This window comes from Manihot esculenta, chromosome 4 (assembly GCF_001659605.2).
Source record: "Manihot esculenta cultivar AM560-2 chromosome 4, M.esculenta_v8, whole genome shotgun sequence".
NCBI classification, from domain to species: domain Eukaryota; kingdom Viridiplantae; phylum Streptophyta; class Magnoliopsida; order Malpighiales; family Euphorbiaceae; genus Manihot; species Manihot esculenta.
The window spans coordinates 7,360,683-7,388,448 of record NC_035164.2 but is presented as its reverse complement, the minus strand read 5'-3'; the positions used below and the strand labels follow the sequence as shown (position 1 = coordinate 7,388,448).

Sequence of the window (27,766 nt, the reverse complement as noted above, 5' to 3'; positions counted from 1 at the left end):
GCCTGTTTCAAACTATAAAGAGACTTCTTCAGTTTGCAAACATAATCAGAAAACTCAGGTTGCACATATCCTGGAGGTTGCTGCATGTAGACATCTTCATAAAGTGTGCCATGTAAAAAGGCATTATTTACATCCAATTGCCTTAACTGCCATCCTTTAGAAATTGCAAGAGTAAGAACTACCCGAATAGTGACCGGTTTTGTAACCGGACTAAATGTATCAAAATAATCACGCCCAGGTTCCTGAAGAAATCCTTTGGCAACCAAACGTGCCTTGTACTTATCAATAGTACCATCCGGTTTACGCTTAATCCGAAACACCCATTTGCAACTAATAAGATGATGTTTGTCTCTCGGAACCAACTCCCAAGTTTTATTTTGCAAAAGAGCATTGTACTCTGAATCCATCGCCTGCCGCCAAAGTGAACTTGCCAGAGCTTGTTTAACTGTTCTTGGCTCGAGTGGATCCTGTAAAGGATATTTAGTTGTAAGATTAACAAAAGAAGAATTAAAATACTTTGAGTTAGGCTTCCTTTGTCACTGCTGCCGTTGTACAGGAGCTGGAATTGAGTCTTGTGAAACAATCGGTAGTGGCAAATCTAAATCAGCAGTAGAAGATTCAGTCATCAAAGGTTCAACTTGTTGAGTCTCAGTACTAATTAATGGCATGGCAGATTGATCAGATTCTGCTTATAATGCTGTAATAGATTCTGAACCAGTACTCGAAACCAACAAATCAGAATCACTTGGAATAGAAATTGCCAATGGAACCGAAGCAACTACAGTTGGTGCAACAGGTGATGAATTTTGTTGTTGTGCCGAACCTGTACAAGAAGCATCTCGAAAATAATCTGTAAATTGATGAGAACTAGTGCAAGTTTCAGATGGAAAAATATGCTCAACAAATTGAACATGACGAGACAAATACAAACGATTAGCCTTTGGATCGTAACATTTGTATGCAGATTGAGTTGGAGAATATCCAAGAAAAATACAAGGCAATGAACGACACTGAAGTTTAGAATTATTATATGGCCTTAGCCATGGAAAACAAAGACAACCAAAAGATTTCAATCTCTTAAAATTATGAGACATACCAAACAATCTAGAGAAAGGTGTTTGAAACGAAATAGCGGATGAAGGCAACCGATTGAGCAAATAAACAGCAGCCTAGAAAGCATGAGACCAATAATTAGAAGGTAAAGACGAAAATTGTAACATAGCAAGACCTGTTTCAACTATTGAGCGATGACGACGTTCAGCAGTACCATTATGCTCTGGCGTATGTGGAGGTGTTGTATAATGTGAAATACCACAAGACAAAAAATGATGCTTAAGCTTTTGATACTCCCCACCATTATCAGTGAACACAGAAACAATTTTAGTGTGAAAATAATTTTCAACCAATTTCTGAAAGTGGATAAACAAATCATGAGTATCAGATTTCTTCTTCATGGGATATAGCCAAACATACTTAGAATAGTGATCAATAAATGTAACGTAATACTCATAGCCATCAATAGATTTTTGTGTAGGACCCCAAACATCGGAATAAACAAGTTGCAAAGGCTTATTACTAACAAGAGAATTCTCAGAAAACGGTAATTTATGACTCTTGCTCATAGAGCAGGAAGTACAATGAAAACTAGAAACATAGTTAGACATAGACTGAAGACCAATATTTCGAAGTACTAACAAAAAGACTTTATTGTTGGGATGACCAAGCTTATGATGCCATTCAGAAAGCAAAGACAGACACCGAGTAGTAACATTCAGCTGAGGACGTTGAGAATTAACTCTGGAAAAACTTGCACAGTAGATATCATCAATGTTCTCTCCCCGTAGTAGAGATGCCCCCGTGTACAGATCCTTCACAACAAAATAAGATGGAAAAAATTCCACAGAAACATGATTAGTGCGACATAACTTAGCAATTGAAACCAAATTCTTGCGCAGATTAGGCACACATAACACATTAGGCAATGATAAATTCTTAGAGTAAGCAGGAATTTGCACAAAACCAGTATGTGATACAGCAAGCGTTTTACCATCACCAAGTTGTACTTCCTCAGGACCTCCATAGTCAAAATAGCTTTGCAAAGAAGCTGGATTCGACACAACATGATGAGAAGCTCCGCTATCAAACAACCATTGTTGTGGAGAAGAAGCAGCCATAGCAGAAGTAACATTAACTGCAGGTATCGGTGCTAAAGAATGAGAGGTATCAGTCTTCAAAGACATATTATTCTCCTTAAGAAAGCGAGCCAATTTGCGACATTCAGCAGTAGTATGCCCAGTATATTCACAAAATTGACATACCACATTAGGTCGATAAGAACCGCGACCTCGACCACCAGAGTAAGAACCACGACCACCACGTTGATTTCCAGAATAATTGTAGTTTTGTGGAGATCGATTATAATTGCCATTCTGATTTTGTGAACGCCCTCTAGAACGTTGAGTGTAATTGACAGTAGCAATCACTTGTGACGTAGCTGAAACAGTTGTGGAATCTTTTTCTTGTAAGGATCGTTCATGATCAGTAAGTTTTTCAAAGAGATCAGAAAAGGTTATTAGGGTTTCACGAACTTTTAACGCAGCAACTATGGGACTGTAATCATCTCCCAATCGCGTGATAATATAAACAATTAAATCATCATCACTCACCGGATTCTGGGTAAGAGCAAGCTCATCTGCAATAGCCCTTATCTCATTGAGAAAAACAGCAATCGGTTTGGTTCCCTTAGAGTTCTGTGCTAATTTAGTCTTTAAGGACAAAATTCTAGAACGAGAAACATTAGCAAAACTCTGGTGAAGCCGATCCCATGCTTCTTTGACAGTATTGGCTGAAGAAATCAAGGGTTGAATAGTATCGGAACAACTTCCTAAAAGAGCACTGATCAAGATTTGATCTTGTCGAAACCATAAGGCGAAAGCTGGGTTGGCTGTTTTGTCTTTTTCAGAAAGAAATTGTGATGGTGCAACCCGTGAACCATCAATAAAATCAAGTAAATCAAGACCAATTAAGGTTGATTGAATCTGTTTTCTCCAAACAGGAAAATTCTCCTGAGTAAGTTTAATAGGAAAATGCGTTGGAGCATTTAATTGAATAACAGTAATAGATGACGAAGCCATTGATTAAAATTTAAGAAAATTGGATCAGAAAACTCGTGAGAGCAGATTGCGGCTCTGATACCATATAGAGAAAAGGGTTTTTGTATTATTTACTGAACGTATTACAGAAACTTATATAATACAAGTCTACAACTAACTAAATACAAGATAAGTATATAGCTATAACTCAAATACTAAAAATAAGTATACAGCTATAACTCAAATACTAAAAATAGATAAAACTGTTATAGTTAGTCTTTATCCTTAATATCTACAACTAACTAAATACAAGATAAGTATATAGCTATAACTCAAATACTTAAAAATAGATAAAACTGTTATAGTTAGTCTTTATCCTTAATAGCTATTTCATAAAGGCCTGTGAGAAATACAAGATGAGAAAAAATAGAGAAAAAAAGAGAGAAGATGGAACATCAGAAAATGCCATATGAAGAAAAATCAAGTTAGAAAAAGGAAAGGTTCCTCCATACCACAATAAGCCTATGTCACAATAAACCAATACCCCAATAAACCCAAGATAGCTATGTCAGAAGATTAAGAACTCCTAAAAAAATACAACATCAATGTTAATATGAACGTTAATGCCCATGCCGACATACCAATATTGATGTTGACATATACCAATGTCGATGCGGATGTCGATATACCAATGTTGATATCAATACTTATTGTCAATATCAATGTCATATCCATACTAAGAACCTAAGCATGTTCATAAAATACAAATAAAAAGAAAAGTGCTCATGAAGAGACCGACAACGTTACAAAACTAGGATAATCTACGATAAAAAATACAAAGAGTGTTGAAATATACTTTTTCTACTTTGAAAAAATATATTATGATACAAAAATAGGATAAAATTTAAATTTTAAGTTATTATTTATGAGTTTAGATATAGTGCAGTAGATAATTTTATTAAAATTTTCTGTTATATTTTTCCTACATATGTATCATATTTCAATGAATAAAATAACAAAATCATTATATATCTTTTTTCCTCTCCTCTCAAAAACTAACAAGTAACAATTTGATTTGCTATATTGACTATTTTATTCCTATAGTGAGAATCTATAAGTGTAATTTTTAAAATTGGTTTTAAAGAGAACAAACGTAATATTTGGTATGAACAAAAAGAATGCTCAATTTTTAAAATCAAATATGGATAAAGTATAAGTGTGCCTAATACAAATGATTTATTTGCAATTTAATAAGAGAGTTATTATATAAATTATTCATCACTTTTAGTAGTAGGAGTTTAAAGTTAGTATAAGGTTTTAGTAGTAGGAGTCTAAAGTTAACATAAGAGGGATGTCATAGCATTTGTATTAGAGTACTGAGCTACAGTTTATATGGACTTGGACTATGATGAGATACCCCACAGATTGGCTCATAGGGCCACCACTACAGTTAGATATGAGCATTCGATCGGTTTTGGGGTGAGCATTAGTCAGTTCAAAATCGAATCGAACTGAATAAACCAAAAATTAAAATTTTGGTATTTATAAAAATCGAATCAATTTTGATTAGAAATCAAATCGAATTGAACAGGTCTGATAGGTTCGATTCGATCGATTTGAATTTTTAATAAATTTTTTATTTTTACACTTTATTTTTAATATTTTAAAATTTAATTAGAATATTTTAACTTTAATATGATCTAATCTCTCTATATTATTGAAAATAATATATTATTATCACTAATCGGTTCGATTTTTCGTCATGGGCCTAGGCTTTGGCACTCAATTGGGACCAAGTGGCACTTGACTTGAACACTGTCAAGGCAAGTCAGCCGATGCATCTACACGTTAATCTGCACAACGAAGCATGTTGGTCAGCCGAGAGGCTAGAATGCTATTAAAGCGAGCAAGATAAATACGTATCAAACAAATATCAACATCCAACAAGCATAATGGCATAAGCAACCAAAGTATCACATGTAGGCACATATATTTTGATAGAAGGGCTACTCATTTCATTTCAGGAGCAAAACAATCATTACACAATTCGACACAAAGATCCTCACACCACTTGCAGACAGGGGGGAAACGCCTACAAGGAGTGGAGGTACAGCACAGGGACTCGATAGGCCTACAGTGACCAGCTGGGCCCAGTCCTCTCTGGTGGCCAACTAGTCACTCCCCCCTAAAGAGTTTTAGGAACAAGTTGAGCTGTGGCAGGAGGAGACATCAATATGTCTGAGGTGATACCCCACTTAATAATTATATGAAAATGAATTACAAGAAATTGACACGACTGTTTTGATACTACTATTTTATACTACTTTCTACCTATCTCGTTTTTAAGAAATCCCATGTCAGAAAAATTACATTTTAGTCCCTCAAGATTCTAGACCCTTAGCACCCTCCCCCACTTAAATGGTCAACGTCCTCGTCGACTGAGCTTGTAAGAACTCTTCAATCTTTTGCGAAAGTTGCTGGAGGTTCAACTCTTTCTCCCAACTAGTTTCTTCGATGCTTAGGCCTTTCCATTTGACAAGGTATTCTTTGTAAGGAGGACTTTGTGGTCTTCACAACTTGTTCCGCCAAGATTTCTTTAACGCCTTGATGCACTGGTGCTACTCGTGAAACGGCAGGTCTTGAGTGTTTGTTTGTGCTGTCGTTTGTCCTATTTTTAGGAATTTCCTTTTGAATTGAATCTTTGAGCTTTCCATGGTAAAAAATATATATTACTCATTAGAGAGAATAAATTGAAATATGTGTGAACAACTGAATATGGCTTATTTTAGCAATTGGTGTTGATTTGCCCAATTCATTGAGAAAGAAATTTAGCAAGCTCACATGAAATACTGGGTGAATCTTCATCCACTGTGGTGGTTCCACTTTATATACCACAAGCCCAACTATAGCAACGATTGGAATTGGCCCTTCATATTTGCGCACCAACCTTTGGTCTCGGTTGCGAAGGAATCGCAGTTGTTCTGGTAGTAGCTTGATCATCACTAAGTCTCCTACTGCAAACTCTTGAGGCCTTCGATCAAAATCGAACCGAACCGAAATAACCCAAATTTTTAAAATTAAAAATTAATTAAATTGAAATGAATAAAAAATCAAATTAAATTTTCAAATTAATTTGTTTTGATCGATTTTTTGGATTTAAACCAAATATTGCTCACTTTTAACTACAGTTACAAATTAACCTTCAGGTCCTACAGCTATGTGACTTGGTGTTCTGCAGCTATTCTCTTTTATGATTTGTCAGTCCTACTGAATTTATAAGAACTGAGTGGCTTGATTAAAAGAAATATTAAAAAATACGATAACAATATTGTAAACATTTATGAATATATGAATTTAGTTAATTAGAAAATCCTTACAGTTCTAATTCTTTTTGTTATAAAATATGCTTTCATGTGTTTATCTTTATACCAAAAGTGAGCACTATAAGTTAGTAGCTTAACATGTGGGATTTCTTTTTCTCACATAGGTTGTTGATAGATGAGTAGTTGAAGAGGAACGAACCTACAATCAGTCAATCAGAGTCACTACATAATTCAATAGTTTTGAGTAGCCATAGGTGCTAATGGTGTTTTGCAGTAATTAGATTATTAATAATATTATTTTCTAATTTTTAATTATATATATGAATTATATGTTAGTAATATAACATATCCTTATATATTAATTACACAAGGCATCTTTTAATCAAAATTATATAATTAATAATTATATATTAAATAATATAATATTTTCACTGTATATAATATATTTTAATATTAATACTATTATTTAAATGTTAATATTTTTAATTTTATTATTATTTTGATGTTATTTATTTATTATTGTAAAATAAATGTAAAAATATTGTAATTTTATTTGTAAAGATAAAATTTGAGCTGAAACTGAAACTATTATTTGAATGTTAGTATTTTTATTTTTATTATTATTTTGATGTTATTTATTTATTATTTTAAAATAAATGTAAAAATATTGTAATTTTATTTGTAAAGATAAAATTTGAGCTGAAACTGAAACTATTATTTGAATGTTAGTATTTTTATTGTTATTATTATTTTGATGTTATTTATTATTATTTTAAAATAAATGGAAAAATATTGTAATTTATTTATAAAAATAAAATTTTAATGGATACTAAAATTAAAATTTAAAATCAAACTGAACTAAAACCGTACTGATTTTGCTTAGAATCCTCCTGGAACTATACCAAAATTTTATTTTAAATATGATTCATAAAAATTAAAAAATTGGAGGTTTAGTTCCGATTTTGATTCTTAGCAAGACCAGTTACAGAATGGGAATTGAACAACCCTAGATTTGTTACATGAAAATTTTTCTTGAAGATAAAATTAGCCTTCAGTAAAAAGAATATCATTATTAACAGAGTTGGAAAAGAAGAAAAAAGCCATATTCCAATTAAAGCATCTTCAAAATACGCAAATCTTTGGATGCAAACACAGTTGTAATTCAATCAAATACCTTCTCAACTCCATTAATGTCCACATCAAATGGTTTAATTTTAGACAATAGATCAAATTGTTTACGAGCCCTTCTCAATAGCTATGTATATCCTGACCAGATTCTGCTATTTCAAAGTGACGGCTAGAGCTGCATATTTGTAAAAAGCGCATGTTAGTGAAGCCAAAATATATAATGAAAAAAAAATAAAAATAAAAACTCAAAACTTCTTTCTCTATCCTAGTTATGAATCCATTACCAAAATATTTTTTTTGTCAAAAGCTAGTTACCGTTGTCGAAAGCTGGAAGTTCGATGGTAGATAGAAAGATATCGAGAACAACCACCAGTTAAGTCAGTTGTTTTCTCAGATAAATCAGCACTTGACTGCGTAACATAATTCAACCAACATTGGAACTTAAGTGTAGTTCACGTTAAAATGCCTCAATACACTTGAAAATCAATACATGGTTCACTTACAGATTCCTTCTGAAAATTTCGCAGAGTAGACTGCTTAGAGTTTTGGAATTTGAAGCTGCTTCTTTCATTTACAAGAAGAATTGCACATTTACATGTGAAGAATAGAAGTACTACTCCAAAAGAGAGAACCATAAGAAATTCAATAATAACAACTGATCCAAGGGCTGCACCAGCATAATGAAAATTGATATGAGTTATAACTTAATATAGATGCACTTTGGCTAAAAAAAATTAAAAAATACAAGCAAGATATATACATATATATATATATATATATATGATTGTTACTTTCTGTGAACTGCCAATGCACTCATTGGCCTTTTTCGGATAAGATTCACAGTAGCCTTAACGTGCAATGGCATTGAGATATTGTCAGTACAATCAGCATAACAACCATAATTTCCCATATCATTTACTTTCAACGTCAAAACAGCACCATTTTCTCCACCCTATTCTCCAAAAAGATAAATAAGAAAAGAGAAATTAAGCCCATGTTAAAGCAGCCTTTTTCACAGTTTTAAACTGTGTACAGTGGCCAGGAATTCATACTTCTTCTAAAACTTCCTGCAAATGAGCATATACTCACATGATATGAGAGTTGTTGCATGACAAGGTTGCAATCATTAATTGTCCCCTGAAATCTGATTCCATGAGCTTTGACCATAAAATATTTTGAAATAGTAACATATGTCTGAAGAGGTTGCCACTGATAGTTATTAATTAGCTTCAGTTCAGTTGTATCTATAAGTTCAGCTGGTAGGCTGGTTATTAGAAATCCATCATTAACATCAACAGAAAATGCGACTATAAAGTGAGACTTTTTGCCTGAAACATACAAACGAACAGAAATAAATTCCCCAGAAGACATTTCAAACAAGTCTACCTCATTTCAAGAACTAAAATGTCACCGTCTAAAAAAAAAAAAAAACAGTGGATTTTTACTCAATTTTCATCTAGCTAATTTGATTTCATTAAGAATGAAAATTCATCATTATCGACCATTCAATTGTCAATAGAAACATAGATTCAGATACGAATGGAATTCACTCAATTTGAAATTTATCATTTATGGTGTAAGCTACTTAAACTTCAAATGGGTAAATCTACATTTCAAAGAAGTAAAATAAGATTAATTTAATATAAAATTTTAACGTCCAACCATTCCAATGTTAAAGAAAACATCCATATACATACCAGGGAAATTAAGAAGATCTGGATCTCCAACACAGAACTCAAACTTGTCTCTAGCTTTGTCAAAGATCAGCGACTTATCCTCCTTTCTCTTTAATATGATAAATTTGGGGACGTTAATAAATGGAGGATCATTGATAGATTGTACAAAAGCTGGAACTGAAATCTCATTTATCCCATTCTTGTTGTTGGCAGAAAAACGAACAGTATCATTGCCGCTGAAATTCACATTTCTGAATATGGTGGGAAAGAACGTTAATCACACATGATAAAGACCAGATCAAGAAAATATTAAGTTAAGAGAGATTTATGCCATGAAAATATCACAGATCATTGGTGCATATCTATGTCCTGCAAAGGAAATAAAGCCACAAACTGTGGTTATCATTGCTTCTCTTTTCTTGTTCTTACTTAACATGAATTGGGTGTTAGGTTCAAAAATCCCAAATCCTGCTACTAGTATTAACTAATATTTAACTGCTTTGTCCTCCCATTCAGTCATAGGGGAGGTGTTTCACTCCCTGATACAGCATTATCAGACAGGCAGTCATTGAACTACTGGTCCAGTGACTTTATGAATGTAAACAATAGGATAAGTAGATAGTACCCGAGATATTGAATTGACTGAAGTGCTAGATTCATCACATCTACACATCCCTCTAAGGTCAAACTCTTTGCTTCATTATCTTCTCTCTTAACTAAAAATTTCCCCCAAATTGGATCCCAAAATTGCATCAGCAGGGGCGATAAAAACAGAGTCCCAAAGTCTGCTCTAAAAGTGACAGAAATGTTCTCCATTGGATCAGAAGACCTAATCTCAAACCCTGAGAAACCACTGCAAGTGCAAGAATCATAACATTAGAAGAGCATACACCCAGTAATACATCAGCCATTTTGAAACTTCAAATGCTGAGCATATTAATAAAGTTTAGTGATAAATTATGATACCCATATCTAGGGCTTATCATGTCCTCGGTTGCTTGCAGCTGACTTGGGAATGAAATAAACTGGGGAGGGATATTGAGAACATAAATGCTTACAGTAGCAAAAGCAAGATTGCCATTTACATCTGATATTGTATACATAAAATAGTCATTCCCATAATAATTTTGATAGGGGGTGTTTCTAAAGAACTGTCCATCTGTAAAAGTGAACCACAGTTTGGCTGAAAAATTACAATGTAAAACAGCAAGTCAATTTTCCAAAAAGCTCTTCCAAGGAATAAATCAGTAATATAAGCATAACTTCAAAGGCAAATGTCATATCAGCTAAGAATTATAGGCAGTTGTAATAATGTGATAGATATTAATAATAGTACCATTGCAAATCGCATAAAAGGATCCACAAATGCAGGTGGAATAACATTAGGAAAATAAGGATAAAGTGATCCTACTATTTACAAGAAAAGATAAGATATTATAGAAAACTACAATAATTTTTTTTCTTACTTTCGAGAATTCAACAATGCTTGCATTATGTCCAGCAAAGTAGTCATTTGCTAAAACATCAAAAGCAATAGACTCATCCTCCCAAACAGATATTTTATCATCATAAGCCTTAGGAAAATATTCACCTGTAGAATTTGAAAGTAACTATTTTAGAAATATCAAATATTTTCCATATAATGGAAATTAAATTAGTATTTAAAGAACCCATTATTAAGAAATGGTAAAAATAAAAAAGAAAGAAAGCTTTTTGGTATCTCCACTTTGATAATCACAAATACATCACTGCCATGGAAAAAGTGCTGAAATGTCTCATTGTCTCATTCAAAAAACTATATCTGTAAATTTTATCAATTTTGTTCAAAATGATAAAACACTTCATTATTTTTAAAAAGTAAACAAAAAATATCTCACCAAATAACCCATACATAATGGGGATCTTCTTACATGCAATTGGAAAAGGGAAAAAGAATAATACTATTTATAATACTTAGTCTTGATAATCTCCTTTATTTAAGTAATAAACCCCTTTGCTCCTGTTTTTTCACTTCTCTACTTCATTCATACAGACACAGCCTCATAATTACGTTGTTGTATATATCATTCTTATAAGTCCATAATCTTAATACTTCTCTTTTTAGCAAAGTTGCTATTGCACTCACAAATCAATGCAAATTAATTTGGCCATGTACTATATCATATTTTGTTGGATCAAACAAATATTCTAAAAAGAGTTGACCATCTTAATCTGAACCTAGCATAAGCTTTATGGCCCCTTTGTAACGACCCCAAAATGGACCGTCACCGGCGTTAGGATTCAGGTCGGCTTAAGGCCGCCAGAACCCGTAGCAAGCCTGCTATACTCTCTGTGTACCTGTAAATCTCATACATGATCAACATTTTCTGTGAAAATAAAAACTCTTTGCTCAGTACCAAGGCTTAACCTGTGCATGCACTATCTCTGTACTCTGTACTCTGTACCCCTTACTAGAGCTTGCTCTAGATGGGTTAATTCATACCTGTTAAGCCTGGTTTTCACATACTCAGTAAAACATATGCATACACAGATCATGTACAAAACCATAGATTTACAAGACAAACTACTAAGTCAAGCACAACTGTAAACACAACTATTACATCTCTTTAAAATTACATGTCCACTCTAAGCTATTACAATGCTCTTTACTCTTTCTGTACTTTGCTGGACTGTCCCTGTACACTGACCACTGAACCTGCAAAACTGGGGTTAAGGGAGTGGGATGAGCTCTGTAGCCCAGTGAGTAGAACAGTAAAACAATTCAGTAAAATATGATCTCATGGAATGCGTCATAACACAAACATTTCACATCAAGAGTAAACCTGTCACCACATAGTCCCAGTAACTCTGTGCCAGGGCGTAGTCAAAGGCTCCTGGACTTCCTGTCATATATGTATATGTGTATATAACACCATTATACTTACCATTGCCAGGGCGTAGTCAAAGGCTCCTGGACTTTACTATATACCTGCCAGGGCGTAGTCAAAGGCTCCTGGACTTCTCTATACTTGCCAGGGCGTAGTCAAAGGCTCCTGGACTTCCTGTCTGTGACTATTGGATCATTCAGCATTTACCCACATCAACAAATAACAATGCAATGCAACATATTCGTGGATACTAATGCATTCAACCTATTGCATAATCATGATGCATGAGATGTGCTAAAACATGTCATTGGTCAATTTAAAAGCATTAAGTTGAGTTCCACTCACCTCCGGCTATCTGGACTGACTGACTCTGCAGGCTCTGAAACTCTGGAGCAGTACTCACTGCTGCTCTCTCTGGTTCCTCTGGTCTGTACCTATACAGATAGACTCAAATGAGGGACCAAACTAACTTATCAATACCTCTATTAAACTCCCCAAGAATCCCCTGAAACTCACTTAACTAGCCATGCAAAGCATGCAAAAGAAAAGCTGGACAGAACACTTTCGGCGGCAGGTTCGGCGGCCGAAAGTCCTTTCCAAAAACGAAACTCAAGCACCTTCGGCGGCCGAATCTCAAGCTTCGGCGGCCGAACCCTTTCGGGGGCACGTTTCGGGGGCCAAAAGGCACTCCAAAGACGAAAGTCTCTAACCTTCGGCGGCCGAATCCCCCAAACAGAGCCGAACATTCAAAACTCGCGGGGGCAAGCTGTGGCAGCCTAAGCCACCATGCAAGAGGTTCGGCGGCCGAATGAACCTTCGGCTGCCGAACCTGAGTTCATCCAGAACTCAGCCCCGACGGCAACCAAGCTCCTCCATCCCTTCAAGCTCTCAACACATGCACACTTCAACTCCTCAACATACATATACGCATGTATATGTACAAAGGGGTCCAAAACTACCTAAACACCCCAACAAAACACATCAAACATAACACATAATCATGCTTACAAGCTAAACCATAAAAAAACACACCCTTTGTCACCTAAGCATGCATCTCTACCCAAACCTGCATAAAACTTCTGTAAAACAGTAAAACATGTTCAAGATCTTCACTTACCTCCTGGATACAAGAAGATGAACGATCTGAACAAAAAAAATGGATCAACTCTCTTCAAACTCATAAACTCTCAAACCTAAGCTTTTTGCTTCAACCCTTCACCACCTTGTGAAAACCAACAAAACAACCCACTTTTGCAGGAGCTGTACAACATAGGAGACGTGGCCAAGCTTCTGGACAGGATTTGGAGCCAACACCTGTCTAAAATGCTGACTAAGGAATGCTCAATTGTTGGCTAGCCAACTCAGCTTCGGCTGCCGAATCGCATGCAAAACCATGCAACATTCGGGGGCCGAATCTGAGCTTCGGAAGCCGAACATTGGGCACTTTCGGCGGCCGAACTTACCTTCGGCGGCCGAACTTGGCAAAAGTCTCCATCGCCTTTTCTCTTCCAACCTTAAACCAACTCAAAGCAATTCAACTCAAAACCTTAAAATACATCATAACACTGGAGTAAAACATAAATCCTACCCGTCTAGAGCCTTCCGACATCTCGAACTCCACCGGAAAGTAGAATTCCGATGCCGGTCTCCAGCCGGGTATTACATTCTCCCCCCCCTTAAGAACATTCGTCCTCGAATGATTCTAAAACAAATAACACCTAAAACGGAGGAAACTAACCTCAAAACAAAATCGGATACTGCTGGAGCATCGACTCTCGCATCTCCCAGGTGCACTCTTCTAGATTATGGTGGTTCCATAGAACTTTCACCATCGGAATCTCCTTGTTTCTTAGCTGTCTGATCTGCGTGTCCAGAATCCGCACTGGTTGCTCTATATAGGTGAGATCTGTATGAATCTCCACCTCAGGCTCACTCAGAACCTGATTCGGATCTGACACAAACTGCCGTAGCATAGAAACATGAAATACCGGGTGAATTCTCTCCATAGAAGTAGGTAAATCTAACTTATATGATACATTTCCGATCCTCTGCACAATCTCAAAGGGTCCAATGTACCGTGGAGCTAACTTACCCTTCTTCCCAAAACGAACCACTCCTTTCATTGGAGACACTTTCAGCAATACCATACTACCCTCCTGAAACTCTAACTGTTTTCTGCGAACGTCTGCATAACTTTTTTGTCTGCTCTGCGCTGTTCTGATTCTCTCTCTGATCATGGGCACCACTCTACTGGTAATCTCTACTAACTCTGGCCCTGCAAGAGCCTTCTCTCCTATCTCTTCCTAGCAAACAGGGGATCTGCACTTCCTCCCATACAAAGCTTCATAAGGAGCCATTCCTATGCTAGCATGATGGCTGTTATTGTAGGCAAACTCCACCAAAGGTAGATGCTGCCTCCAAGAACCGCCAAAGGCTAACACACACAATCGAAGCATATCCTCTATGGTCTGGATGGTCCTCTCTGACTGTCCATCAGTCTGTGGGTGGAAAGTAGTGCTAAACTCTAATCTCATGCCCATCGCACTCTGCAGACTTCGCCAAAATCTAGAGGTAAACTGAGGTCCTCTATCTGAGACTATCGATACTGAAACACCATGTAATCTCACTATCTCATCTAGATAGACCTGTGCCAACTTATCCACAGAATAGTTACTCCGAACTGGAAGAAAATGAGCAGATTTCGTGAGTCTGTCCACAATCACCCATATCGAGTCTATCCTGTTGGACGCTGCTGGTAAACCCACTACAAAATCCATAGCTATGTTTTCCCATTTCCACTCTGGAATCGGTAATGGGTTAAGCATTCCTGCTGGTTTCTGATGCTCTAGTTTCACCCTCTGGCAAACCTCACAGGCTGTCACGAACTGCGCCACTTCTTTCTTCATGGCTGGCCACCAATAGACCCTTTTTAGATCCTAATACATCTTGGTGGCTGCTCCTGGGTGAACACTATACCTCGCATTATGAGCTTCCCTCATAATGTCTTCCTTCACACTGCCCCTATCTGGTACACAAAGTCGACTCCCATAGCGGAGGATCCCTTTGCTATCAAATCTGAACTCTGCACTATTGCCTGACTGAACAGTCCGGGCAATTTTCATTAACTCAGGGTCCTCGTGCTGTCTCTGAGCTATCTGCTCCAGAAACACAGGTGTCACTCTCATCTGTGCTATCACCGCACCTGTACCAGACAACTCTAACTGTAACCCCTCTTCGAAGAGCTTGTAAAGCTCCTTCACAACTGGTCTCCGCTCTGCTGCTATATGGGATAGACTGCCTAGTGACTTCCGGCTTAAAGCGTCTGCCACAACGTTCGCCTTACCCGGATGATACTGGATCTTACAATCATAATCACTGAGCAATTCAACCCATCTTCTCTGCCTCAAATTCAGCTCTCTTTGACTCAAGATGTACTGTAAACTCTTGTGATCAGTGAAGATCTCGCATTTAACCTCGTAGAGGTAATGCCGCCACATCTTAAGTGCAAAGATAACTGCTGTCATCTCTAGGTCATGGGTAGGGTAATTCAACTCGTGCTTCTTCAACTGTCTAGAAGCATAAGCTATCACCCTATCACTCTACATCAATACACAGCCCAATCCCACTCGAGATGCATCACAGAACACTGTGAAATCCTCATTACTCACAGGCAGAGCTAACACTGGTGCTGTGGTCAATCTCCTCTTGAGCTCCTCAAAGCTCTCTTCCCACTGGGCTGACCAGACAAACGTCTGGTTCTTCTGAGTTAGTTTGGTCATAGGAGCCGCTATCTTTGAGAAGTTCTGAACGAACCTCCTGTAGTAACCTGCCAGTCCCAGAAAGCTTTTAATCTCAGTCACTGTCGTGGGTCTGGGCCAGTTAGCTACAGCCTCTATTTTCTTGGGATCTACTTCAATACCCTCTGCTGATACCACATGTCCCAAGAAAGAAATGCTCCTCAACCAAAACTCACACTTCGAGAACTTGGCATACAAACCATGCTCTCTAAGTGTCTGCAGAACTATCCTCAGATGCTGGGCATGCTCCTCTGCATCTCTGGAATACACTAAAATATCATCGATGAAAACAATGACAAAGTGATCCAGACACTCACTGAAAACTCTATTCATGAGATCCATGAATGCTGCAGGGGCGTTAGTCAACCCGAACGGCATCACTAAGAACTCATAATGCCCATATCTAGTTCTGAACGCTGTCTTAGGCACATCTGCCTCTCTGACTCTCAATTGATGATACCCGGATCTCAGATCTATTTTCGAGAAACAACCTGCTCCAGCTAACTGGTCAAATAGATCATCAATCCTAGGTAGAGGATACCTATTCTTGGTAGTGACCTTGTTCAACTGTCTGTAGTCAATACAAAGTCTGAGGGATCCATCCTTCTTTCTGACAAAGAGCACTGGAGCACCCCAAGGTGAGGTACTAGGGCGGATGAAACCCTTATCTACCAAGTCCTGTAACTGCTCTTTCAACTCTTTTAACTCTGCTGGCGCCATCCTGTAGGGAGGAATAGAGATAGGTCTGGTACCTGGCAGCAATTCAATTTCAAACCCTATCTCCCTATCAGGTGGTAGTCCTGGTAAATCGTCTGGGAACACATCGAGGAACTCTCGGACTACTGGTACTGCGGCTGGTTCCCTCACCTGACTGTCTAGCTCTCTCACATGAGCTAGAAACCCCTGACAACCCCTCCTAAGCAAACGACGAGCCTGAAGGACTGAAATCATACCTCTGGGTGTACCTCTCCTGTCTCCTCTGAAGACACACTCTGACCCATCCTAGTCTCTGAGACTCACTAGCTTCTCTCTACAGTCCAAAGTAGCACTATATGTAGATAACCAATCCATCCCTAGAATGACATCAAAATCCGTCAAATCTAGAACCACAAGGTCAGCTGGAAGGTATCTACCCTCTATAAACACTGGACTGAAACGACAGACTGACACTGCCACTGATGGGTCACATTTAGGTCCACTGACCCAGAGAGGATACTCTAACTCAGAACTGATCAAACTCAATCTCTCTATGGCTCTCGAAGCAATAAAGGAATGAGAAGCACCGGGGTCCATCAAAGCATACACATCGGAACACCCAATGATGAGATTACCTGACACCACTGTGTTCGATGTGTTAGCCTCCTCCTGTGTCACTGTGAAAATCCGTGCTGGGGCTACCGGATTTCCACCTCGGGAACCTGCCGCTGAAGTAGAGGCTGCCCCTCTCCCTCTACCTCTACCACTACTCTGAGGCATGACTGGAGCTACTGGCCGAACAACTGGCTGTACCACACTGCCTGAACTCATCTGCTGGGATGGTGCAAAAGTCATCTGAGGACAATCCCGAGCAATATGCCCTTCCTGTCCACATTTAAAACAAGCTGTAGATCCCAACCGACAAACTCCGCCATGTGGTTTTCCGCATCTTCTGCAGACTGGAGCTGTGCCAGAGCTTGAGCCACTACCTATTCCCAAACCTGACTTCACTTTACTCCAGAACTTACTCTTTGTTCCTTTTGTTCTATCCCATCTCTTGCTGCCTGCGGCTGCTGAACTAGGGGCCTTAGAACCCGAAGCCTGTGCCTTTGACTGTTTTTGAATATTGGCACTAGCCTCCATTTTCCTGGCTGCGTCCACTATGGTGTGGAAACTCTCCTTTTCTGCAGGAAGAATCAAGGAAGAATACCTGGGATGCAATCTCATAGTATATCTCCTTGCCTTCTTCTGATCAGTATCATAGGCTTGACCCACATACTGAAGCAAATCCAGGAACTTATCTGTGAATTCATCAACGCTCATCTCATCTGTCTGTCTCAACTGTTCGAACTCTATGACTTTTATCTCCCTGGAGCTATCAGGAAAAGCCCACCTTGCGAATTCATTGGCGAACTCTCCCCAAGACATATTGTCCATCCTGGGTTCCACATAATTCTTGAACCATTCTCTGGCTTTCTTACATTTGAATGTGAAACCTGCCATCTCAATGGCTCTCCTATCATCTGCTCCCAATTCACTGGTTATCATCCTCACTGCTCTGAGGTAATCAAATGGATCATCTCCCGTGTTGTATTTAGGAGCATCCAATTTCAAGTACTCCGTCATTTGTACCTTACCTCCAGATGAGCTAGGTTGATGTCTGTCACCAACAGGGGCTACTGGTTCTGGTGGTGGTACTAGGTCATTTGGTTCTGGGTGTGCTGCACTTGGATGGGTAGGGGAAGATGGATACATAGGATATGGTGGATAATAAGGAGGATAAGGCATATAGGGCATGTAAGGAGGATATGGGACAAAACTAGAGTACTCCGACATACCTCCCATCGGATACTCTGGGTAGCCAAAACCTGAGGTCTGAGCGCCTCCCTGCGACTCTCCCATACCTTCCTCAAATCTGCCTATACCCATGCTGTCATCTCTAGACTGGTCAATCTCCATAGCTTCCTCTGATCTTCCTCCTCTCGCTGTACCTCTTCTGCTCTCGTCTACAGACCTTCTAGGGTCTATTGCCGTACCTTCCCTGCTAGATCTCTGAGACCTTGCCCTCGGCAATGCAGGAGGACGAGCAGCTGGTCTCTCACTATCTGGTGGGACTCCAGTCAATCGAGCTGATCGACGAGTTCCTCTCATCTTTACTTTCTGAAAACACATTACATAGCACTTTAGCACATAAACATCACATCACATATCAGTAATACACATGCAAAACTCATGGCATATCATAGCAATAGATAGAACTCATCACCCTATCCTAGTGGACATGATTCCCTATTGTGCTTGACCACCCTCTATGAGCCCGACACTGTCTCTATAGGTCCGATCATATGAACCTAGGGCTCTGATACCAATCTGTAACGACCCCAAAATGGACCGTCACCGGCGTTAGGATTCAGGTCGGCTTAAGGCCGCCAGAACCCGTAGCAAGCCTGCTATACTCTCTGTGTACCTGTAAATCTCATACATGATCAACATTTTCTGTGAAAATAAAAACTCTTTGCTCAGTACCAAGGCTTAACCTGTGCATGCACTATCTCTGTACTCTGTACTCTGTACTCTGTACTCTGTACCCCTTACTAGAGCTTGCTCTAGATGGGTTAATTCATACCTGTTAAGCCTGGTTTTCACATACTCAGTAAAACATATGCATACACAGATCATGTACAAAACCATAGATTTACAAGACAAACTACTAAGTCAAGCACAACTGTAAACACAACTATTACATCTCTTTAAAATTACATGTCCACTCTAAGCTATTACAATGCTCTTTACTCTTTCTGTACTTTGCTGGACTGTCCCTGTACACTGACCACTGAACCTGCAAAACTGGGGTTAAGGGAGTGGGATGAGCTCTGTAGCCCAGTGAGTAGAACAGTAAAACAATTCAGTAAAATATGATCTCATGGAATGCGTCATAACACAAACATTTCACATCAAGAGTAAACCTGTCACCACATAGTCCCAGTAACTCTGTGCCAGGGCGTAGTCAAAGGCTCCTGGACTTCCTGTCATATATGTATATGTGTATATAACACCATTATACTTACCATTGCCAGGGCGTAGTCAAAGGCTCCTGGACTTTACTATATACCTGCCAGGGCGTAGTCAAAGGCTCCTGGACTTCTCTATACTTGCCAGGGCGTAGTCAAAGGCTCCTGGACTTCCTGTCTGTGACTATTGGATCATTCAGCATTTACCCACTCAACAAATAACAATGCAATGCAACATATTCGTGGATACTAATGCATTCAACCTATTGCATAATCATGATGCATGAGATGTGCTAAAACATGTCATTGGTCAATTTAAAAGCATTAAGTTGAGTTCCACTCACCTTTGGCTATCTGGACTGACTGACTCTGCAGGCTCTGAAACTCTGGAGCAGTACTCACTGCTTCTCTCTCTGGTTCCTCTGGTCTGTACCTATACAGATAGACTCAAATGAGGGACCAAACTAACTTATCAATACCTCTATTAAACTCCCCAAGAATCCCCTGAAACTCACTTAACTAGCCATGCAAAGCATGCAAAAGAAAAGCTGGACAGAACACTTTCGGCGGCAGGTTCGGCGGCCGAAAGTCCTTTCCAGAGACGAAACTCAAGCACCTTCGGCGGCCGAACTCTTTCGGGGGTACGTTTCGGGGGCCAAAAGGCACTCCAGAGATGAAAGTCTCTAACCTTCGGCGGCCGAATCCCCCAAACAGAGCCGAACATTCAAAACTCGCGGGGGCAAGCTGTGGCAGCCTAAGCCACCATGCAAGAGGTTCGGCGGCCGAATGAACCTTCGGCTGCCGAACCTGAGTTCATCCAGAACTCAGCCCCAACGGCAACCAAGCTCCTCCATCCCTTCAAGCTCTCAACACATGCACACTTCAACTCCTCAACATACATATACGCATGTATATGTACAAAGGGGTCCAAAACTACCTAAACACCCCAACAAAACACATCAAACATAACACATAATCATGCTTACAAGCTAAACCATAAAAAAACACACCCTTTGTCACCTAAGCATGCATCTCTACCCAAACCTGCATAAAACTTCTGTAAAACAGTAAAACATGTTCAAGATCTTCACTTACCTCCTGGATACAAGAAGATGAACGATCTGAACAAAAAAAATGGATCAACTCTCTTCAAACTCATAAACTCTCAAACCTAAGCTTTTTGCTTCAACCCTTCACCACCTTGTGAAAACCAACAAAACAACCCACTTTTGCAGGAGCTGTACAACATAGGAGACGTGGCCAAGCTTCTGGACAGGATTTGGAGCCAACACCTGTCCAAAATGCTGACTAAGGAATGCTCAATTGTTGGCTAGCCAACTCAGCTTCGGCTGCCGAATCGCATGCAAAACCATGCAACATTCGGGGGCCGAATCTGAGCTTCGGAAGTCGAACATTGGGCACTTTCGGCGGCCGAACTTACCTTCGGCGGCCGAACTTGGCAAAAGTCTCCATCGCCTTTTCTCTTCCAACCTTAAACCAACTCAAAGCAATTCAACTCAAAACCTTAAAATACATCATAACACTGGAGTAAAACATAAATCCTACCCGTCTAGAGCCTTCCGACATCTCGAACTCCACCGGAAAGTAGAATTCCGATGCCGGTCTCCAGCCGGGTATTACACCCTTAGTCATAAAGTATTGTCTTATGGTTTCTTGAACAAATCAAATCATGCCATTTTTACTAGTTAGAAATCTAAGAATATTGGTTATATATCGTAAAATGTAATGGAATGTGAGGCAATCAAATAATCCATTGTATTATAGTTGCAACATTCCACTATGCTCTACCAAGTATAGCCTTGACTTTGGCATTTTTCTTAGAATTACAAAAATAGTTTTCTATAAAACTTAACAAAGTTCAAACATCCTAAAGTCACCATGCTATGAGGACAAATCAAGTTCATCTTGCTATAGTAAATGTACCACCAAATCATAAAGCATTTAAATTAATGATAGTTTGTTTGCATTGAAGATATTGACATAGTTATAACTTACCACCATACACATTGACTCCAAAGGGGCAGGGCATGAGATGTACGCCATCAAATGAAACACACATCTCATAAGTTCCGACATCCTTAGCCATATATTGACAAGTATATGACCCATCATTATTATCAACAAACATTTCTGTTGAAAAACCAGACGTATTTACTGAAGCAATCTCTAGTTTTAGCAGTGACTGTTGGGACAAGACATGATTAGAAAATGAATCCATTAGTTGCACCCATATTTCATTTTCCATCAGCTTTGGCACCTTGAGAGAAAATTTCACAATTTTTGAAAGAGATACATCAACCTTCCCTATGAAAAGCATGAAAAAATTTAGTAAAAAATCAAGGGAGAAACTGCATGCAATTATATGGGGTAACCATTATTATAGATTAAACAATTAAAAAAATCAAACAAGAAGGGGAAAAAAAGAAGGTAACTACACCAGTGAAGCAGTAACTAGCAAGTAGCAACCATACATGCAAAATGAAACATTGAAATAAAAACTAATAATTTACCATTTTGAAGTTCAATTGTACACCTTTGCTTTTCGTAAAAAAACAATATGAGATTAAAAAATTTATATTATAAATGTAAAAGATTTAAAAAAAAAATGACAAGCTTACACTAAGGATGTAAGTTGATTAGAGGGAAAGGAAAAAAAACACAAATTTTATGTCTTGAGTTCAAAAACCATAGTGGGCAAGAATTCTATTTTCATTAGTAGAAAGAAACCTATTTTTAAACCAGAATGCCAGTGGTTTGATTCCCAGTTAACCCAACCCAAACCACTTTTGAAAACTATGGATTGTATTGCAAGTGCAAAGTTAGCTTGAATACCAAATTTTATTGAAAATTATTCTATTCCCATACTAATTAACAAAATGTGAAAAATCATACATTAGTCCAAACAGTTTGTTTCTTGTCTGCATTTTAATATCTAAAACATTAAGTTGTGGATATTTGATTAACTATAAAAATAAAAGGAAACATTTTGTTCAAAACCATTAAAGTGCAAATTGACCTTATTATTACACATTCAAAAACCCAATTCAATTTTCTAAGGCTTTAGTGCCTGCTTGACATTGTCGTTGCAAGGCTAAATTTTTAAGAAAGCCCCCAATTTTTAGATGTTATTGAAAAATCGGTTTCAAAAATTTGTTTTTTAGTTTTAGTGTTCTTATGGCTAAAAACATCAAATTTAATTTTAAATCATCTCTCAGTAATCTCTAATTGACATAAATTGATCACAATTTTGATTAAATTTATGCATTCACCGTGGTACTAGTGACAAGATGAAAGGAAGAAATGTAAATTAAAAGTGAGGCTAACCCAAAACATAAATATAAGACTAACCTGCTTTAACTTCCTTTCTGAATGATTGAACACCACTCAGTAAAATATTTCCACAAAATACATATATTTCATAGATCCCACTCTTCTCAGCAGTATAAATCACATGAAAAACACTGGCTGCAACTTCGAAGTGTCCAGCAGACTGAATCAAAGAGAAGAAGGAAAGAATGTCAGATTTCTCAACAATGGACTGAAAGAAATAATTAAGTACAACTTACAATGTTCATTGTAACATCAGATGGTGCTGGAGAAATTTCTGTCTGGCTGAGTTCTTGAGCAGGTCCATTTCCTGTAAAAGAGATGCATGCCTCCTTGTGAACCACTGTTAAAATTGTTCATCAAAAGGAAAGAAATTATAATATCAGATACCATTGATGATTGGAACAATGCTTGGCTGCACATAATAGGAATCATTTTCCCTTACAATCTGCACTTTAATGCTTCCTAGCTCAATGAAAGCAGGATATTGAAAAATGTCAAACAAATAGACTGAAAACTGTGAAATTTCACCAGCAATGGAATCATGTAAACCAGATCCGTTGACAATGCTGGCTGATCCATCACAATAACCTGTTAAATTGAAACAAAATTAATATTGTGATGATTTCAGAAAGAAATAGTTACATTATATATATATAGGCACTAGCATCAAGCACTGCTTGTCATCTACTAGAATCAAAACTTAATTTGGCCTCCCTGCCAATGGAAACAGCCATAATCAATAACTAGTAGACTAAACATTTGTTGCATTCTAGAGGGGAAAAGGAAAAGAAATATTGAGGGAGTAGGGGAGATAAAAGCAAGAGCTCAACATTAACATCATTAGACTTTCCAAAAAAAAATAATTAGCAGATATGTTATACACCTATAAAGACAGTATAAGCAAACGGCATATTGGCGATGCTTCTATTATGCTCCAAATCAGATATAGTGAGCAAGAAGTTTCCCGGTTCTAATAGACTGAAAGAGAATAACTTTATTCCTGGAACCACATCTTCAAAGTGCAAATCTGCAACTGGTATAGTAAGATTTGTCTCTCTTTCAACAATATCAGCATCAAATTCATATGGTCCAGAAACAAGGTTCCCATACTGATCTTGTTGATGTATAAAAATTTCCATTTTGGAAAATATTTGCCAAGCATTTGTCTCAAACTTCCATTTTGGCAGGCAATTGGAAATGTCTAGAGGACCTGGAAAAAGACGGTTCTAAAGAGTCAAAAAGGAAAAGGGAATTTACTTCATGCTTTTTACAAGAGAAAACTTAAATTCCATGTTAGTTCATGTCAAACAGCATCAACAGAAACATTTTCAACATGGGCTTGGGAGCTATTTTGTATCTGCATCACAATTTGGATATGACACTAATGAGTTTTCCCCTTTTTACCCTTCTCTTCCCAGTACAAATTAATCTTCACAGTGAAATTTCACGTAGAAACTGATGATACAAAGTGAGAAAGCACCCCAATTCACAGAAATAATGCAACCGTCTGTGGCATGTTAACAAGAATGGACTTCAAGACAATGCTGAGTTGGTGCAGTGAGTTTGTAATACACCTCATCAATTTCAATATCTCAAGAAAGAAAACCTTGAGAAAGATTTACTGGTGAGTTCATGAAAAAATAACTCTTATTTACAAAAGGAATCCCTCTAATACAAGCTATGAACAAATGGCTAGCTACAGCACAATCACCTGGATTCACTTTCAACGGAAGTGGAGAGCCATTCAAGGTTTGCTTTCCTCCTTTCACATGCAATAAAAGGTCTCCAGCTTTTTCTGCAATAAACTCAATGCTAATAATCCCAAGCTCATTCCAACCAACGTGAGTGATGTTTGGAACATTGGCAAGGGAACCATTCGCATAAAGCACACAAACTGTAAAATTATAGGAATTTAATTCTTCACCAGTTGAAGAAACATCATTCCCAAATGCATCTCTAGGAACAATGAAAATAGTAGCTCTTTCACCAGCTTCAAACTCATTTAAAAATCCCATCCATGACGCTATGCAGACAGATGGATAAATTTTCCCTTGAATCGGAAATAGCAACTTCAGTTAGTATGCATTTATGTGTACTTGACATTATACAAGCCCTTGAACAATATATAACTGCAGATTATAAGATTTCACAAAGAGTTGATTTGCAGAGTATTATCATAATGAGCAAGAGCACAAGTGTTAAATTAATCAATAGCACTTCACCAACAATTTAACTTCCCTTAATCCAAAACAACTAGTAAAACCCAGATAGAGCACAAAGCCGAAATAAAAATGGAAGACAAAACAAAATCCTTCTGTTATAGATTGCAGGCTCAAATTGATTGCTAGGGAAAACATTTTTCCTCAAACAAGTTCTAACTTACATATCTAAATAATCGAAATAAGAAGTTAAATGCTAATGATTGCATATTAGGACCTGGCAGAGCTTCGTAATGGAGAGATGAATCAAATACTTTGAAAGGATCATCATTGATGAAGACATTAAAGACCCCAACTCTGATTGGAGCAAAAGTAATTCTCCAGGTACTGGTATCCCCTGCAGTATCCAGGAAAACCCCAGAAACGAAAGAACTATTTCCTTTCTTCCCATTCACTGTGAGTGTAGGATTGAAAGCATTCTTATCAAGTGAAGCATTTCCTTTACTGTCAAACTCTCCCAGTACTATGATCTTTATGGCTGCAGTATCCCCAGCTTGGAATGTGTTGTTGTCATTTAACCAACTGAAAGCGAAATTTGGAACTTTTGCTTTATCTGCCAGAGATTACAGGATTTTTTCACGAATTTTTCAAACAAGTGATAATCAGAGAGGAAAGATTTCCATGAGTACCTGAGATTGAAGATTCAAATGCGGGGAAGAAGAGGGAAAAAAAACCCAAGATGCAAATGAGATAACGAATTGCCATGATGGATCGTGAGAGAGAGAACCTGAAACTTGCATTTGCACAGAAACTTTTGAAATTGATTGGAACGATTTGGGACCAGTTATCGACGGTTACCAACGGTTGAGTACGTGGGTCTTTTAAAAGAAAAATTATTATTTAGTCCAAATCATTATTTAATCCCATAGCTTGAAAATTTATTAACTAATCCATGTCTTTGAAACTCTTAACTATTTTATCCTTATGTTTATTTGCGTCATTATTATTAGTTTTGAAATGGCTAAGATGCTCTTATCACTCTTATCTGCAATTTCACAACACAATTATTAATTTAATCCTTGTATTATTAAAATTATAATTACTCAATCCCTATAATTTTAAAATTATGACTATTTATTAATTATACAATTATAAAAGAGACTAAATAATTAATAATTTAAAAAATATAAATTAGTTATACTAATTGATATTCACTAAATCTGTGGTAAGTGTATCAGAATAAATCTTAGAGATTTTAAATTTTACTCTCAATTTTTATTTTAAAAAATATATATATATAAATTAATTGATATATATATATTTTTTTTTAAAAAAAGAGGATAGAGCCCTTATTTTATTAATCTAGGCCGTGAAAGCCCCAACCTATCAGCATCCAGTAAAAATTTAATAGTAATAGGAGGCCATTGATGAATTTTCAAATTAAAATCATCACCAATGGTTAAATTAGTCAAACGATCCGCTACCGCATTTGCTTCCCTGTAAATTTTTACCATCTTGACTTCCCAACTTCTATTGATAAAATCACGACAATTCCTCACCAAATTAGCAACTTTTAAAACTCCTGCACTTCTACCTGCAAGTAAATCTAACGCGAGTTGAGAATCCGTTTGAACTTCAATCTTCTTCCACCTGAATCCCATGCTAATATTAAAGCATAATATATTCCCCATAGCTCAGCTTCCATTGCTCCACAATTGCCCAAAAACCGTTGAAAGCCCAAAAGTCATCTACTTTCATTGTTTCGAAAACAACCTGCACAACTTGCCCTTCCTGCTGACAACATTGTACTACCATCGAAATTCACTGCCACCCAGCCTGTTTCTGGCGGCTTCCACCCAACATACTTCAAAGACCGGCCTCTCGGTCCAGACCCAGCCTGCATCAAAAACCTCCATACATGAACATATTCTTTTGCTCAAAGCTGAATAAAGGACGCATCAATAGTATCCTGGTCATTATTCTCATTAAAAACCAACAAGTTTCTTCGCTTCCATAACCACCAAACAGCCGAACTAAAAAGCACATCCCATGGTATTCCATTAGCCAATAACCCTACTTTTTTTATATTAGCAGATAGTTATAAAGGCATTCAAAATATCAAAAAATGGAGAAACAAAATTGGTAGGTAAAAGGGAATTCCAAATTTGTTTCACATGTTGGCAATCTCGTAGAGCATGTAAAACAGATTCATTTGCAACTCCACAAGGAGGACATAAATCATAATCAATTAATTGATATATATTTAACATAAGAAGATTAAATAAGTAATTATGCTAAATTATATAAATTAAGGATGCCTTCTTTTTTATTGTGATTTTTTTTATTTGATAAAAATTTGAAAACATGTTCAGTGTTTTGTTTTTATTTTTACTACTTATTAGAAAGTATTTTTAAAATTAAAAAATTACAAATCGAAATTACAAATATTAGTTTTCTGGTTAGAAATTTTATCAAATCATTATATTTTTTTATAATTCTTATTAAATTATTATTAATAATTTTAAAATTTTATTTTCATCAATAAAATTTATTTTTTAATATATGTTCATTTAAGTAATTTACAAAATATATTTTTATTTCATCATTATAAGAAAAATTAACTATTTAATTTTTATACTATGAAAAATTCATTAATTAGTTTATTA

At 37.2% G+C, this 27,766-nt stretch overlaps 1 pseudogene; it reads right to left on the bottom strand.

The window, feature by feature from the left end:
• Positions 1-7,470: 7,470 nt before the first annotated feature.
• Positions 7,471-25,964, bottom strand: LOC110612539 (annotated as a pseudogene).
• Between the last annotated feature and the right edge of the window lie 1,802 nt (positions 25,965-27,766).